Source organism: Lithobates pipiens, unplaced genomic scaffold (genome assembly GCF_037356315.1).
Source record: "Lithobates pipiens isolate NorthernLeopardFrog02 unplaced genomic scaffold, aLitPip1_a1.2 Scaffold_8, whole genome shotgun sequence".
Lineage (NCBI taxonomy): Eukaryota > Metazoa > Chordata > Amphibia > Anura > Ranidae > Lithobates > Lithobates pipiens.
In genome coordinates this window covers 609,399,288-609,412,887 of record NW_027507903.1, presented here as the reverse complement: position 1 = coordinate 609,412,887, position 13,600 = coordinate 609,399,288, and the positions used below count along the sequence as shown (strand labels likewise).

Below are 13,600 nucleotides of genomic sequence, written 5' to 3'. Positions count from 1 at the left end.
TGCACGCTTATGTTAGAACCCGAGGTAAGACATGTATTCTTCGGGAAAGAAAAACAACCCATAACGCCTTGCAAAGCACCTTCTGACCCTTGCAGGTTTTACATGCTTGATTCTTATTAATTTGAGGCTTTGCAACCCTCCACCCAATGCTATGAGCCCAGGAGTGGAGCTTCTTCCAGGCCTACGGCACATGCTCTTTAGGTTTGGCTGTTCACCCAGCCTTCTGAGGGTGATCGGGAGCCTGCGTGGGTGGGAGGGGCCAGAGGAGCCTGGCTTGGGTGGGTGACGATGAAAACCAACATGACCCCGACGTGATTTGAACACGCAACCTTCTGATCTGGAGTCAGACGCGCTACCGTTGCGCCACGAGGTCAGCTGTGGTGGCTCTGGAAAGCTTTAGGCTACTCCGGCGTCAATTCTTCAGCGGTTGCCCACAGATTGACCTGGTTGCCCTGATAGCCCTGTGCCAGCTTTGGCCGGCTCTCCCTATGCAAGTTTCGGCCGGTTAGCTCAGTTGGTTAGAGCGTGGTGCTAATAACGCCAAGGTCGCGGGTTCGATCCCCGTACGGGCCATTGCCCTTTTATTCCAACCGCGGTGGATTCCTATGGCCGTCGGCGCTTGGCCTAGTTTTCTTTAACCTACTCAACGGATAGCAAAGATGCCTATTTCGCTAGTGGCGCAGCTTAATTATGTCCCAGCTTAATTATGTCCCACAACACCTCAAGGCTCCAAGATCCAGAACCATATCTGCTAAAGATTGTGGGAAAACAAAAAGTTAGCTGACGTCACAAGCCCTGGAGCCTCTCTGCACGCTTATGTTAGAACCCGAGGTAAGACATGTATTCTTCGGGAAAGAAAAACAACCCATAACGCCTTGCAAAGCACCTTCTGACCCTTGCAGGTTTTACATGCTTGATTCTTATTAATTTGAGGCTTTGCAACCCTCCACCCAATGCTATGAGCCCAGGAGTGGAGCTTCTTCCAGGCCTACGGCACATGCTCTTTAGGTTTGGCTGTTCACCCAGCCTTCTGAGGGTGATCGGGAGCCTGCGTGGGTGGGAGCCGGAATGGAATGATGGGACAACGCGGAGGGGCCAGAGGAGCCTGGCTTGGGTGGGTGACGATGAAAACCAACATGACCCCGACGTGATTTGAACACGCAACCTTCTGATCTGGAGTCAGACGCGCTACCGTTGCGCCACGAGGTCAGCTGTGGTGGCTCTGGAAAGCTTTAGGCTACTCCGGCGTCAATTCTTCAGCGGTTGCCCACAGATTGACCTGGTTGCCCTGATAGCCCTGTGCCAGCTTTGGCCGGCTCTCCCTATGCAAGTTTCGGCCGGTTAGCTCAGTTGGTTAGAGCGTGGTGCTAATAACGCCAAGGTCGCGGGTTCGATCCCCGTACGGGCCATTGCCCTTTTATTCCAACCGCGGTGGATTCCTATGGCCGTCGGCGCTTGGCCTAGTTTTCTTTAACCTACTCAACGGATAGCAAAGATGCCTATTTCGCTAGTGGCGCAGCTTAATTATGTCCCAGCTTAATTATGTCCCACAACACCTCAAGGCTCCAAGATCCAGAACCATATCTGCTAAAGATTGTGGGAAAACAAAAAGTTAGCTGACGTCACAAGCCCTGGAGCCTCTCTGCACGCTTATGTTAGAACCCGAGGTAAGACATGTATTCTTCGGGAAAGAAAAACAACCCATAACGCCTTGCAAAGCACCTTCTGACCCTTGCAGGTTTTACATGCTTGATTCTTATTAATTTGAGGCTTTGCAACCCTCCACCCAATGCTATGAGCCCAGGAGTGGAGCTTCTTCCAGGCCTACGGCACATGCTCTTTAGGTTTGGCTGTTCACCCAGCCTTCTGAGGGTGATCGGGAGCCTGCGTGGGTGGGAGCCGGAATGGAATGATGGGACAACGCGGAGGGGCCAGAGGAGCCTGGCTTGGGTGGGTGACGATGAAAACCAACATGACCCCGACGTGATTTGAACACGCAACCTTCTGATCTGGAGTCAGACGCGCTACCGTTGCGCCACGAGGTCAGCTGTGGTGGCTCTGGAAAGCTTTAGGCTACTCCGGCGTCAATTCTTCAGCGGTTGCCCACAGATTGACCTGGTTGCCCTGATAGCCCTGTGCCAGCTTTGGCCGGCTCTCCCTATGCAAGTTTCGGCCGGTTAGCTCAGTTGGTTAGAGCGTGGTGCTAATAACGCCAAGGTCGCGGGTTCGATCCCCGTACGGGCCATTGCCCTTTTATTCCAACCGCGGTGGATTCCTATGGCCGTCGGCGCTTGGCCTAGTTTTCTTTAACCTACTCAACGGATAGCAAAGATGCCTATTTCGCTAGTGGCGCAGCTTAATTATGTCCCAGCTTAATTATGTCCCACAACACCTCAAGGCTCCAAGATCCAGAACCATATCTGCTAAAGATTGTGGGAAAACAAAAAGTTAGCTGACGCCACAAGCCCTGGAGCCTCTCTGCACGCTTATGTTAGAACCCGAGGTAAGACATGTATTCTTCGGGAAAGAAAAACAACCCATAACGCCTTGCAAAGCACCTTCTGACCCTTGCAGGTTTTACATGCTTGATTCTTATTAATTTGAGGCTTTGCAACCCTCCACCCAATGCTATGAGCCCAGGAGTGGAGCTTCTTCCAGGCCTACGGCACATGCTCTTTAGGTTTGGCTGTTCACCCAGCCTTCTGAGGGTGATCGGGAGCCTGCGTGGGTGGGAGCCGGAATGGAATGATGGGACAACGCGGAGGGGCCAGAGGAGCCTGGCTTGGGTGGGTGACGATGAAAACCAACATGACCCCGACGTGATTTGAACACGCAACCTTCTGATCTGGAGTCAGACGCGCTACCGTTGCGCCACGAGGTCAGCTGTGGTGGCTCTGGAAAGCTTTAGGCTACTCCGGCGTCAATTCTTCAGCGGTTGCCCACAGATTGACCTGGTTGCCCTGATAGCCCTGTGCCAGCTTTGGCCGGCTCTCCCTATGCAAGTTTCGGCCGGTTAGCTCAGTTGGTTAGAGCGTGGTGCTAATAACGCCAAGGTCGCGGGTTCGATCCCCGTACGGGCCATTGCCCTTTTATTCCAACCGCGGTGGATTCCTATGGCCGTCGGCGCTTGGCCTAGTTTTCTTTAACCTACTCAACGGATAGCAAAGATGCCTATTTCGCTAGTGGCGCAGCTTAATTATGTCCCAGCTTAATTATGTCCCACAACACCTCAAGGCTCCAAGATCCAGAACCATATCTGCTAAAGATTGTGGGAAAACAAAAAGTTAGCTGACGCCACAAGCCCTGGAGCCTCTCTGCACGCTTATGTTAGAACCCGAGGTAAGACATGTATTCTTCGGGAAAGAAAAACAACCCATAACGCCTTGCAAAGCACCTTCTGACCCTTGCAGGTTTTACATGCTTGATTCTTATTAATTTGAGGCTTTGCAACCCTCCACCCAATGCTATGAGCCCAGGAGTGGAGCTTCTTCCAGGCCTACGGCACATGCTCTTTAGGTTTGGCTGTTCACCCAGCCTTCTGAGGGTGATCGGGAGCCTGCGTGGGTGGGAGCCGGAATGGAATGATGGGACAACGCGGAGGGGCCAGAGGAGCCTGGCTTGGGTGGGTGACGATGAAAACCAACATGACCCCGACGTGATTTGAACACGCAACCTTCTGATCTGGAGTCAGACGCGCTACCGTTGCGCCACGAGGTCAGCTGTGGTGGCTCTGGAAAGCTTTAGGCTACTCCGGCGTCAATTCTTCAGCGGTTGCCCACAGATTGACCTGGTTGCCCTGATAGCCCTGTGCCAGCTTTGGCCGGCTCTCCCTGTGCAAGTTTCGGCCGGTTAGCTCAGTTGGTTAGAGCGTGGTGCTAATAACGCCAAGGTCGCGGGTTCGATCCCCGTACGGGCCATTGCCCTTTTATTCCAACCGCGGTGGATTCCTATGGCCGTCGGCGCTTGGCCTAGTTTTCTTTAACCTACTCAACGGATAGCAAAGATGCCTATTTCGCTAGTGGCGCAGCTTAATTATGTCCCAGCTTAATTATGTCCCACAACACCTCAAGGCTCCAAGATCCAGAACCATATCTGCTAAAGATTGTGGGAAAACAAAAAGTTAGCTGACGCCACAAGCCCTGGAGCCTCTCTGCACGCTTATGTTAGAACCCGAGGTAAGACATGTATTCTTCGGGAAAGAAAAACAACCCATAACGCCTTGCAAAGCACCTTCTGACCCTTGCAGGTTTTACATGCTTGATTCTTATTAATTTGAGGCTTTGCAACCCTCCACCCAATGCTATGAGCCCAGGAGTGGAGCTTCTTCCAGGCCTACGGCACATGCTCTTTAGGTTTGGCTGTTCACCCAGCCTTCTGAGGGTGATCGGGAGCCTGCGTGGGTGGGAGCCGGAATGGAATGATGGGACAACGCGGAGGGGCCAGAGGAGCCTGGCTTGGGTGGGTGACGATGAAAACCAACATGACCCCGACGTGATTTGAACACGCAACCTTCTGATCTGGAGTCAGACGCGCTACCGTTGCGCCACGAGGTCAGCTGTGGTGGCTCTGGAAAGCTTTAGGCTACTCCGGCGTCAATTCTTCAGCGGTTGCCCACAGATTGACCTGGTTGCCCTGATAGCCCTGTGCCAGCTTTGGCCGGTTCTCCCTATGCAAGTTTCGGCCGGTTAGCTCAGTTGGTTAGAGCGTGGTGCTAATAACGCCAAGGTCGCGGGTTCGATCCCCGTTCCGGCCATTGCCCTTTTATTCCAACCGCGGTGGATTCCTATGGCCGTCGGCGCTTGGCCTAGTTTTCTTTAACCTACTCAACGGATAGCAAAGATGCCTATTTCGCTAGTGGCGCAGCTTAATTATGTCCCAGCTTAATTATGTCCCACAACACCTCAAGGCTCCAAGATCCAGAACCATATCTGCTAAAGATTGTGGGAAAACAAAAAGTTAGCTGACGCCACAAGCCCTGGAGCCTCTCTGCACGCTTATGTTAGAACCCGAGGTAAGACATGTATTCTTCGGGAAAGAAAAACAACCCATAACGCCTTGCAAAGCACCTTCTGACCCTTGCAGGTTTTACATGCTTGATTCTTATTAATTTGAGGCTTTGCAACCCTCCACCCAATGCTATGAGCCCAGGAGTGGAGCTTCTTCCAGGCCTACGGCACATGCTCTTTAGGTTTGGCTGTTCACCCAGCCTTCTGAGGGTGATCGGGAGCCTGCGTGGGTGGGAGCCGGAATGGAATGATGGGACAACGCGGAGGGGCCAGAGGAGCCTGGCTTGGGTGGGTGACGATGAAAACCAACATGACCCCGACGTGATTTGAACACGCAACCTTCTGATCTGGAGTCAGACGCGCTACCGTTGCGCCACAAGGTCAGCTGTGGCGGCTCTGGAAAGCTTTAGGCTACTCCGGCGTCAATTCTTCAGCGGTTGCCCACAGATTGACCTGGTTGCCCTGATAGCCCTGTGCCAGCTTTGGCCGGCTCTCCCTATGCAAGTTTCGGCCGGTTAGCTCAGTTGGTTAGAGCGTGGTGCTAATAACGCCAAGGTCGCGGGTTCGATCCCCGTACGGGCCATTGCCCTTTTATTCCAACCGCGGTGGATTCCTATGGCCGTCGGCGCTTGGCCTAGTTTTCTTTAACCTACTCAACGGATAGCAAAGATGCCTATTTCGCTAGTGGCGCAGCTTAATTATGTCCCAGCTTAATTATGTCCCACAACACCTCAAGGCTCCAAGATCCAGAACCATATCTGCTAAAGATTGTGGGAAAACAAAAAGTTAGCTGACGCCACAAGCCCTGGAGCCTCTCTGCACGCTTATGTTAGAACCCGAGGTAAGACATGTATTCTTCGGGAAAGAAAAACAACCCATAACGCCTTGCAAAGCACCTTCTGACCCTTGCAGGTTTTACATGCTTGATTCTTATTAATTTGAGGCTTTGCAACCCTCCACCCAATGCTATGAGCCCAGGAGTGGAGCTTCTTCCAGGCCTACGGCACATGCTCTTTAGGTTTGGCTGTTCACCCAGCCTTCTGAGGGTGATCGGGAGCCGGAATGGAATGATGGGACAACGCGGAGGGGCCAGAGGAGCCTGGCTTGGGTGGGTGACGATGAAAACCAACATGACCCCGACGTGATTTGAACACGCAACCTTCTGATCTGGAGTCAGACGCGCTACCGTTGCGCCACGAGGTCAGCTGTGGTGGCTCTGGAAAGCTTTAGGCTACTCCGGCGTCAATTCTTCAGCGGTTGCCCACAGATTGACCTGGTTGCCCTGATAGCCCTGTGCCAGCTTTGCCCGGCTCTCCCTATGCAAGTTTCGGCCGGTTAGCTCAGTTGGTTAGAGCGTGGTGCTAATAACGCCAAGGTCGTGGGTTCGATCCCCGTACGGGCCATTGCCCTTTTATTCCAACCGCGGTGGATTCCTATGGCCGTCGGCGCTTGGCCTAGTTTTCTTTAACCTACTCAACGGATAGCAAAGATGCCTATTTCGCTAGTGGCGCAGCTTAATTATGTCCCAGCTTAATTATGTCCCACAACACCTCAAGGCTCCAAGATCCAGAACCATATCTGCTAAAGATTGTGGGAAAACAAAAAGTTAGCTGACGCCACAAGCCCTGGAGCCTCTCTGCACGCTTATGTTAGAACCCGAGGTAAGACATGTATTCTTCGGGAAAGAAAAACAACCCATAACGCCTTGCAAAGCACCTTCTGACCCTTGCAGGTTTTACATGCTTGATTCTTATTAATTTGAGGCTTTGCAACCCTCCACCCAATGCTATGAGCCCAGGAGTGGAGCTTCTTCCAGGCCTACGGCACATGCTCTTTAGGTTTGGCTGTTCACCCAGCCTTCTGAGGGTGATCGGGAGCCTGCGTGGGTGGGAGCCGGAATGGAATGATGGGACAACGCGGAGGGGCCAGAGGAGCCTGGCTTGGGTGGGTGACGATGAAAACCAACATGACCCCGACGTGATTTGAACACGCAACCTTCTGATCTGGAGTCAGACGCGCTACCGTTGCGCCACGAGGTCAGCTGTGGTGGCTCTGGAAAGCTTTAGGCTACTCCGGCGTCAATTCTTCAGCGGTTGCCCACAGATTGACCTGGTTGCCCTGATAGCCCTGTGCCAGCTTTGGCCGGCTCTCCCTATGCAAGTTTCGGCCGGTTAGCTCAGTTGGTTAGAGCGTGGTGCTAATAACGCCAAGGTCGCGGGTTCGATCCCCGTACGGGCCATTGCCCTTTTATTCCAACCGCGGTGGATTCCTATGGCCGTCGGCGCTTGGCCTAGTTTTCTTTAACCTACTCAACGGATAGCAAAGATGCCTATTTCGCTAGTGGCGCAGCTTAATTATGTCCCAGCTTAATTATGTCCCACAACACCTCAAGGCTCCAAGATCCAGAACCATATCTGCTAAAGATTGTGGGAAAACAAAAAGTTAGCTGACGCCACAAGCCCTGGAGCCTCTCTGCACGCTTATGTTAGAACCCGAGGTAAGACATGTATTCTTCGGGAAAGAAAAACAACCCATAACGCCTTGCAAAGCACCTTCTGACCCTTGCAGGTTTTACATGCTTGATTCTTATTAATTTGAGGCTTTGCAACCCTCCACCCAATGCTATGAGCCCAGGAGTGGAGCTTCTTCCAGGCCTACGGCACATGCTCTTTAGGTTTGGCTGTTCACCCAGCCTTCTGAGGGTGATCGGGAGCCTGCGTGGGTGGGAGCCGGAATGGAATGATGGGACAACGCGGAGGGGCCAGAGGAGCCTGGCTTGGGTGGGTGACGATGAAAACCAACATGACCCCGACGTGATTTGAACACGCAACCTTCTGATCTGGAGTCAGACGCGCTACCGTTGCGCCACGAGGTCAGCTGTGGTGGCTCTGGAAAGCTTTAGGCTACTCCGGCGTCAATTCTTCAGCGGTTGCCCACAGATTGACCTGGTTGCCCTGATAGCCCTGTGCCAGCTTTGGCCGGCTCTCCCTATGCAAGTTTCGGCCGGTTAGCTCAGTTGGTTAGAGCGTGGTGCTAATAACGCCAAGGTCGCGGGTTCGATCCCCGTACGGGCCATTGCCCTTTTATTCCAACCGCGGTGGATTCCTATGGCCGTCGGCGCTTGGCCTAGTTTTCTTTAACCTACTCAACGGATAGCAAAGATGCCTATTTCGCTAGTGGCGCAGCTTAATTATGTCCCAGCTTAATTATGTCCCACAACACCTCAAGGCTCCAAGATCCAGAACCATATCTGCTAAAGATTGTGGGAAAACAAAAAGTTAGCTGACGCCACAAGCCCTGGAGCCTCTCTGCACGCTTATGTTAGAACCCGAGGTAAGACATGTATTCTTCGGGAAAGAAAAACAACCCATAACGCCTTGCAAAGCACCTTCTGACCCTTGCAGGTTTTACATGCTTGATTCTTATTAATTTGAGGCTTTGCAACCCTCCACCCAATGCTATGAGCCCAGGAGTGGAGCTTCTTCCAGGCCTACGGCACATGCTCTTTAGGTTTGGCTGTTCACCCAGCCTTCTGAGGGTGATCGGGAGCCTGCGTGGGTGGGAGCCGGAATGGAATGATGGGACAACGCGGAGGGGCCAGAGGAGCCTGGCTTGGGTGGGTGACGATGAAAACCAACATGACCCCGACGTGATTTGAACACGCAACCTTCTGATCTGGAGTCAGACGCGCTACCGTTGCGCCACGAGGTCAGCTGTGGTGGCTCTGGAAAGCTTTAGGCTACTCCGGCGTCAATTCTTCAGCGGTTGCCCACAGATTGACCTGGTTGCCCTGATAGCCCTGTGCCAGCTTTGGCCGGCTCTCCCTATGCAAGTTTCGGCCGGTTAGCTCAGTTGGTTAGAGCGTGGTGCTAATAACGCCAAGGTCGCGGGTTCGATCCCCGTACGGGCCATTGCCCTTTTATTCCAACCGCGGTGGATTCCTATGGCCGTCGGCGCTTGGCCTAGTTTTCTTTAACCTACTCAACGGATAGCAAAGATGCCTATTTCGCTAGTGGCGCAGCTTAATTATGTCCCAGCTTAATTATGTCCCACAACACCTCAAGGCTCCAAGATCCAGAACCATATCTGCTAAAGATTGTGGGAAAACAAAAAGTTAGCTGACGCCACAAGCCCTGGAGCCTCTCTGCACGCTTATGTTAGAACCCGAGGTAAGACATGTATTCTTCGGGAAAGAAAAACAACCCATAACGCCTTGCAAAGCACCTTCTGACCCTTGCAGGTTTTACATGCTTGATTCTTATTAATTTGAGGCTTTGCAACCCTCCACCCAATGCTATGAGCCCAGGAGTGGAGCTTCTTCCAGGCCTACGGCACATGCTCTTTAGGTTTGGCTGTTCACCCAGCCTTCTGAGGGTGATCGGGAGCCTGCGTGGGTGGGAGCCGGAATGGAATGATGGGACAACGCGGAGGGGCCAGAGGAGCCTGGCTTGGGTGGGTGACGATGAAAACCAACATGACCCCGACGTGATTTGAACACGCAACCTTCTGATCTGGAGTCAGACGCGCTACCGTTGCGCCACGAGGTCAGCTGTGGTGGCTCTGGAAAGCTTTAGGCTACTCCGGCGTCAATTCTTCAGCGGTTGCCCACAGATTGACCTGGTTGCCCTGATAGCCCTGTGCCAGCTTTGGCCGGCTCTCCCTATGCAAGTTTCGGCCGGTTAGCTCAGTTGGTTAGAGCGTGGTGCTAATAACGCCAAGGTCGCGGGTTCGATCCCCGTACGGGCCATTGCCCTTTTATTCCAACCGCGGTGGATTCCTATGGCCGTCGGCGCTTGGCCTAGTTTTCTTTAACCTACTCAACGGATAGCAAAGATGCCCATTTCGCTAGTGGCGCAGCTTAATTATGTCCCAGCTTAATTATGTCCCACAACACCTCAAGGCTCCAAGATCCAGAACCATATCTGCTAAAGATTGTGGGAAAACAAAAAGTTAGCTGACGCCACAAGCCCTGGAGCCTCTCTGCACGCTTATGTTAGAACCCGAGGTAAGACATGTATTCTTCGGGAAAGAAAAACAACCCATAACGCCTTGCAAAGCACCTTCTGACCCTTGCAGGTTTTACATGCTTGATTCTTATTAATTTGAGGCTTTGCAACCCTCCACCCAATGCTATGAGCCCAGGAGTGGAGCTTCTTCCAGGCCTACGGCACATGCTCTTTAGGTTTGGCTGTTCACCCAGCCTTCTGAGGGTGATCGGGAGCCTGCGTGGGTGGGAGCCGGAATGGAATGATGGGACAACGCGGAGGGGCCAGAGGAGCCTGGCTTGGGTGGGTGACGATGAAAACCAACATGACCCCGACGTGATTTGAACACGCAACCTTCTGATCTGGAGTCAGACGCGCTACCGTTGCGCCACGAGGTCAGCTGTGGTGGCTCTGGAAAGCTTTAGGCTACTCCGGCGTCAATTCTTCAGCGGTTGCCCACAGATTGACCTGGTTGCCCTGATAGCCCTGTGCCAGCTTTGGCCGGCTCTCCCTATGCAAGTTTCGGCCGGTTAGCTCAGTTGGTTAGAGCGTGGTGCTAATAACGCCAAGGTCGCGGGTTCGATCCCCGTACGGGCCATTGCCCTTTTATTCCAACCGCGGTGGATTCCTATGGCCGTCGGCGCTTGGCCTAGTTTTCTTTAACCTACTCAACGGATAGCAAAGATGCCTATTTCGCTAGTGGCGCAGCTTAATTATGTCCCAGCTTAATTATGTCCCACAACACCTCAAGGCTCCAAGATCCAGAACCATATCTGCTAAAGATTGTGGGAAAACAAAAAGTTAGCTGACGCCACAAGCCCTGGAGCCTCTCTGCACGCTTATGTTAGAACCCGAGGTAAGACATGTATTCTTCGGGAAAGAAAAACAACCCATAACGCCTTGCAAAGCACCTTCTGACCCTTGCAGGTTTTACATGCTTGATTCTTATTAATTTGAGGCTTTGCAACCCTCCACCCAATGCTATGAGCCCAGGAGTGGAGCTTCTTCCAGGCCTACGGCACATGCTCTTTAGGTTTGGCTGTTCACCCAGCCTTCTGAGGGTGATCGGGAGCCTGCGTGGGTGGGAGCCGGAATGGAATGATGGGACAACGCGGAGGGGCCAGAGGAGCCTGGCTTGGGTGGGTGACGATGAAAACCAACATGACCCCGACGTGATTTGAACACGCAACCTTCTGATCTGGAGTCAGACGCGCTACCGTTGCGCCACGAGGTCAGCTGTGGTGGCTCTGGAAAGCTTTAGGCTACTCCGGCGTCAATTCTTCAGCGGTTGCCCACAGATTGACCTGGTTGCCCTGATAGCCCTGTGCCAGCTTTGGCCGGCTCTCCCTATGCAAGTTTCGGCCGGTTAGCTCAGTTGGTTAGAGCGTGGTGCTAATAACGCCAAGGTCGCGGGTTCGATCCCCGTACGGGCCATTGCCCTTTTATTCCAACCGCGGTGGATTCCTATGGCCGTCGGCGCTTGGCCTAGTTTTCTTTAACCTACTCAACGGATAGCAAAGATGCCTATTTCGCTAGTGGCGCAGCTTAATTATGTCCCAGCTTAATTATGTCCCACAACACCTCAAGGCTCCAAGATCCAGAACCATATCTGCTAAAGATTGTGGGAAAACAAAAAGTTAGCTGACGCCACAAGCCCTGGAGCCTCTCTGCACGCTTATGTTAGAACCCGAGGTAAGACATGTATTCTTCGGGAAAGAAAAACAACCCATAACGCCTTGCAAAGCACCTTCTGACCCTTGCAGGTTTTACATGCTTGATTCTTATTAATTTGAGGCTTTGCAACCCTCCACCCAATGCTATGAGCCCAGGAGTGGAGCTTCTTCCAGGCCTACGGCACATGCTCTTTAGGTTTGGCTGTTCACCCAGCCTTCTGAGGGTGATCGGGAGCCTGCGTGGGTGGGAGCCGGAATGGAATGATGGGACAACGCGGAGGGGCCAGAGGAGCCTGGCTTGGGTGGGTGACGATGAAAACCAACATGACCCCGACGTGATTTGAACACGCAACCTTCTGATCTGGAGTCAGACGCGCTACCGTTGCGCCACGAGGTCAGCTGTGGTGGCTCTGGAAAGCTTTAGGCTACTCCGGCGTCAATTCTTCAGCGGTTGCCCACAGATTGACCTGGTTGCCCTGATAGCCCTGTGCCAGCTTTGGCCGGCTCTCCCTATGCAAGTTTCGGCCGGTTAGCTCAGTTGGTTAGAGCGTGGTGCTAATAACGCCAAGGTCGCGGGTTCGATCCCCGTACGGGCCATTGCCCTTTTATTCCAACCGCGGTGGATTCCTATGGCCGTCGGCGCTTGGCCTAGTTTTCTTTAACCTACTCAACGGATAGCAAAGATGCCTATTTCGCTAGTGGCGCAGCTTAATTATGTCCCAGCTTAATTATGTCCCACAACACCTCAAGGCTCCAAGATCCAGAACCATATCTGCTAAAGATTGTGGGAAAACAAAAAGTTAGCTGACGCCACAAGCCCTGGAGCCTCTCTGCACGCTTATGTTAGAACCCGAGGTAAGACATGTATTCTTCGGGAAAGAAAAACAACCCATAACGCCTTGCAAAGCACCTTCTGACCCTTGCAGGTTTTACATGCTTGATTCTTATTAATTTGAGGCTTTGCAACCCTCCACCCAATGCTATGAGCCCAGGAGTGGAGCTTCTTCCAGGCCTACGGCACATGCTCTTTAGGTTTGGCTGTTCACCCAGCCTTCTGAGGGTGATCGGGAGCCTGCGTGGGTGGGAGCCGGAATGGAATGATGGGACAACGCGGAGGGGCCAGAGGAGCCTGGCTTGGGTGGGTGACGATGAAAACCAACATGACCCCGACGTGATTTGAACACGCAACCTTCTGATCTGGAGTCAGACGCGCTACCGTTGCGCCACGAGGTCAGCTGTGGTGGCTCTGGAAAGCTTTAGGCTACTCCGGCGTCAATTCTTCAGCGGTTGCCCACAGATTGACCTGGTTGCCCTGATAGCCCTGTGCCAGCTTTGGCCGGCTCTCCCTATGCAAGTTTCGGCCGGTTAGCTCAGTTGGTTAGAGCGTGGTGCTAATAACGCCAAGGTCGCGGGTTCGATCCCCGTACGGGCCATTGCCCTTTTATTCCAACCGCGGTGGATTCCTATGGCCGTCGGCGCTTGGCCTAGTTTTCTTTAACCTACTCAACGGATAGCAAAGATGCCTATTTCGCTAGTGGCGCAGCTTAATTATGTCCCAGCTTAATTATGTCCCACAACACCTCAAGGCTCCAAGATCCAGAACCATATCTGCTAAAGATTGTGGGAAAACAAAAAGTTAGCTGACGCCACAAGCCCTGGAGCCTCTCTGCACGCTTATGTTAGAACCCGAGGTAAGACATGTATTCTTCGGGAAAGAAAAACAACCCATAACGCCTTGCAAAGCACCTTCTGACCCTTGCAGGTTTTACATGCTTGATTCTTATTAATTTGAGGCTTTGCAACCCTCCACCCAATGCTATGAGCCCAGGAGTGGAGCTTCTTCCAGGCCTACGGCACATGCTCTTTAGGTTTGGCTGTTCACCCAGCCTTCTGAGGGTGATCGGGAGCCTGCGTGGGTGGGAGCCGGAATGGAATG

At 52.9% G+C, this 13,600-nt stretch overlaps 30 non-coding genes across 30 annotated transcripts; 14 read left to right on the top strand and 16 right to left on the bottom strand.

Moving 5' to 3' along the window:
- Positions 1-301: 301 nt before the first annotated feature.
- On the bottom strand, positions 302-373 carry TRNAW-CCA (transfer RNA tryptophan (anticodon CCA)). The gene has a single exon. It is a non-coding gene; the product is annotated as a tRNA-Trp (tRNA).
- A 126-nt stretch (positions 374-499) lies between these two features.
- TRNAI-AAU (transfer RNA isoleucine (anticodon AAU)) lies at positions 500-573 on the top strand. Its single transcript has one exon. It is a non-coding gene; the product is annotated as a tRNA-Ile (tRNA).
- A 564-nt stretch (positions 574-1,137) lies between these two features.
- TRNAW-CCA (transfer RNA tryptophan (anticodon CCA)) lies at positions 1,138-1,209 on the bottom strand. Its single transcript has one exon. It is a non-coding gene; the product is annotated as a tRNA-Trp (tRNA).
- Positions 1,210-1,335: 126 nt separating this feature from the next.
- On the top strand, positions 1,336-1,409 carry TRNAI-AAU (transfer RNA isoleucine (anticodon AAU)). The gene has a single exon. It is a non-coding gene; the product is annotated as a tRNA-Ile (tRNA).
- A 564-nt stretch (positions 1,410-1,973) lies between these two features.
- Positions 1,974-2,045, bottom strand: TRNAW-CCA (transfer RNA tryptophan (anticodon CCA)). The gene has a single exon. It is a non-coding gene; the product is annotated as a tRNA-Trp (tRNA).
- A 126-nt stretch (positions 2,046-2,171) lies between these two features.
- Positions 2,172-2,245, top strand: TRNAI-AAU (transfer RNA isoleucine (anticodon AAU)). The gene has a single exon. It is a non-coding gene; the product is annotated as a tRNA-Ile (tRNA).
- Positions 2,246-2,809: 564 nt separating this feature from the next.
- TRNAW-CCA (transfer RNA tryptophan (anticodon CCA)) lies at positions 2,810-2,881 on the bottom strand. The gene has a single exon. It is a non-coding gene; the product is annotated as a tRNA-Trp (tRNA).
- A 126-nt stretch (positions 2,882-3,007) lies between these two features.
- On the top strand, positions 3,008-3,081 carry TRNAI-AAU (transfer RNA isoleucine (anticodon AAU)). The gene has a single exon. It is a non-coding gene; the product is annotated as a tRNA-Ile (tRNA).
- Positions 3,082-3,645: 564 nt separating this feature from the next.
- Positions 3,646-3,717, bottom strand: TRNAW-CCA (transfer RNA tryptophan (anticodon CCA)). Its single transcript has one exon. It is a non-coding gene; the product is annotated as a tRNA-Trp (tRNA).
- A 126-nt stretch (positions 3,718-3,843) lies between these two features.
- TRNAI-AAU (transfer RNA isoleucine (anticodon AAU)) lies at positions 3,844-3,917 on the top strand. The gene has a single exon. It is a non-coding gene; the product is annotated as a tRNA-Ile (tRNA).
- Positions 3,918-4,481: 564 nt separating this feature from the next.
- TRNAW-CCA (transfer RNA tryptophan (anticodon CCA)) lies at positions 4,482-4,553 on the bottom strand. Its single transcript has one exon. It is a non-coding gene; the product is annotated as a tRNA-Trp (tRNA).
- Positions 4,554-5,317: 764 nt separating this feature from the next.
- On the bottom strand, positions 5,318-5,389 carry TRNAW-CCA (transfer RNA tryptophan (anticodon CCA)). The gene has a single exon. It is a non-coding gene; the product is annotated as a tRNA-Trp (tRNA).
- Positions 5,390-5,515: 126 nt separating this feature from the next.
- Positions 5,516-5,589, top strand: TRNAI-AAU (transfer RNA isoleucine (anticodon AAU)). Its single transcript has one exon. It is a non-coding gene; the product is annotated as a tRNA-Ile (tRNA).
- A 548-nt stretch (positions 5,590-6,137) lies between these two features.
- On the bottom strand, positions 6,138-6,209 carry TRNAW-CCA (transfer RNA tryptophan (anticodon CCA)). The gene has a single exon. It is a non-coding gene; the product is annotated as a tRNA-Trp (tRNA).
- Positions 6,210-6,973: 764 nt separating this feature from the next.
- On the bottom strand, positions 6,974-7,045 carry TRNAW-CCA (transfer RNA tryptophan (anticodon CCA)). Its single transcript has one exon. It is a non-coding gene; the product is annotated as a tRNA-Trp (tRNA).
- Positions 7,046-7,171: 126 nt separating this feature from the next.
- TRNAI-AAU (transfer RNA isoleucine (anticodon AAU)) lies at positions 7,172-7,245 on the top strand. The gene has a single exon. It is a non-coding gene; the product is annotated as a tRNA-Ile (tRNA).
- Positions 7,246-7,809: 564 nt separating this feature from the next.
- On the bottom strand, positions 7,810-7,881 carry TRNAW-CCA (transfer RNA tryptophan (anticodon CCA)). The gene has a single exon. It is a non-coding gene; the product is annotated as a tRNA-Trp (tRNA).
- A 126-nt stretch (positions 7,882-8,007) lies between these two features.
- On the top strand, positions 8,008-8,081 carry TRNAI-AAU (transfer RNA isoleucine (anticodon AAU)). Its single transcript has one exon. It is a non-coding gene; the product is annotated as a tRNA-Ile (tRNA).
- A 564-nt stretch (positions 8,082-8,645) lies between these two features.
- On the bottom strand, positions 8,646-8,717 carry TRNAW-CCA (transfer RNA tryptophan (anticodon CCA)). The gene has a single exon. It is a non-coding gene; the product is annotated as a tRNA-Trp (tRNA).
- A 126-nt stretch (positions 8,718-8,843) lies between these two features.
- Positions 8,844-8,917, top strand: TRNAI-AAU (transfer RNA isoleucine (anticodon AAU)). Its single transcript has one exon. It is a non-coding gene; the product is annotated as a tRNA-Ile (tRNA).
- Positions 8,918-9,481: 564 nt separating this feature from the next.
- Positions 9,482-9,553, bottom strand: TRNAW-CCA (transfer RNA tryptophan (anticodon CCA)). Its single transcript has one exon. It is a non-coding gene; the product is annotated as a tRNA-Trp (tRNA).
- A 126-nt stretch (positions 9,554-9,679) lies between these two features.
- Positions 9,680-9,753, top strand: TRNAI-AAU (transfer RNA isoleucine (anticodon AAU)). Its single transcript has one exon. It is a non-coding gene; the product is annotated as a tRNA-Ile (tRNA).
- Positions 9,754-10,317: 564 nt separating this feature from the next.
- TRNAW-CCA (transfer RNA tryptophan (anticodon CCA)) lies at positions 10,318-10,389 on the bottom strand. Its single transcript has one exon. It is a non-coding gene; the product is annotated as a tRNA-Trp (tRNA).
- A 126-nt stretch (positions 10,390-10,515) lies between these two features.
- On the top strand, positions 10,516-10,589 carry TRNAI-AAU (transfer RNA isoleucine (anticodon AAU)). Its single transcript has one exon. It is a non-coding gene; the product is annotated as a tRNA-Ile (tRNA).
- A 564-nt stretch (positions 10,590-11,153) lies between these two features.
- On the bottom strand, positions 11,154-11,225 carry TRNAW-CCA (transfer RNA tryptophan (anticodon CCA)). The gene has a single exon. It is a non-coding gene; the product is annotated as a tRNA-Trp (tRNA).
- A 126-nt stretch (positions 11,226-11,351) lies between these two features.
- On the top strand, positions 11,352-11,425 carry TRNAI-AAU (transfer RNA isoleucine (anticodon AAU)). Its single transcript has one exon. It is a non-coding gene; the product is annotated as a tRNA-Ile (tRNA).
- A 564-nt stretch (positions 11,426-11,989) lies between these two features.
- TRNAW-CCA (transfer RNA tryptophan (anticodon CCA)) lies at positions 11,990-12,061 on the bottom strand. Its single transcript has one exon. It is a non-coding gene; the product is annotated as a tRNA-Trp (tRNA).
- Positions 12,062-12,187: 126 nt separating this feature from the next.
- On the top strand, positions 12,188-12,261 carry TRNAI-AAU (transfer RNA isoleucine (anticodon AAU)). The gene has a single exon. It is a non-coding gene; the product is annotated as a tRNA-Ile (tRNA).
- A 564-nt stretch (positions 12,262-12,825) lies between these two features.
- TRNAW-CCA (transfer RNA tryptophan (anticodon CCA)) lies at positions 12,826-12,897 on the bottom strand. The gene has a single exon. It is a non-coding gene; the product is annotated as a tRNA-Trp (tRNA).
- Positions 12,898-13,023: 126 nt separating this feature from the next.
- Positions 13,024-13,097, top strand: TRNAI-AAU (transfer RNA isoleucine (anticodon AAU)). Its single transcript has one exon. It is a non-coding gene; the product is annotated as a tRNA-Ile (tRNA).
- The last annotated feature ends 503 nt before the right edge of the window (positions 13,098-13,600 follow it).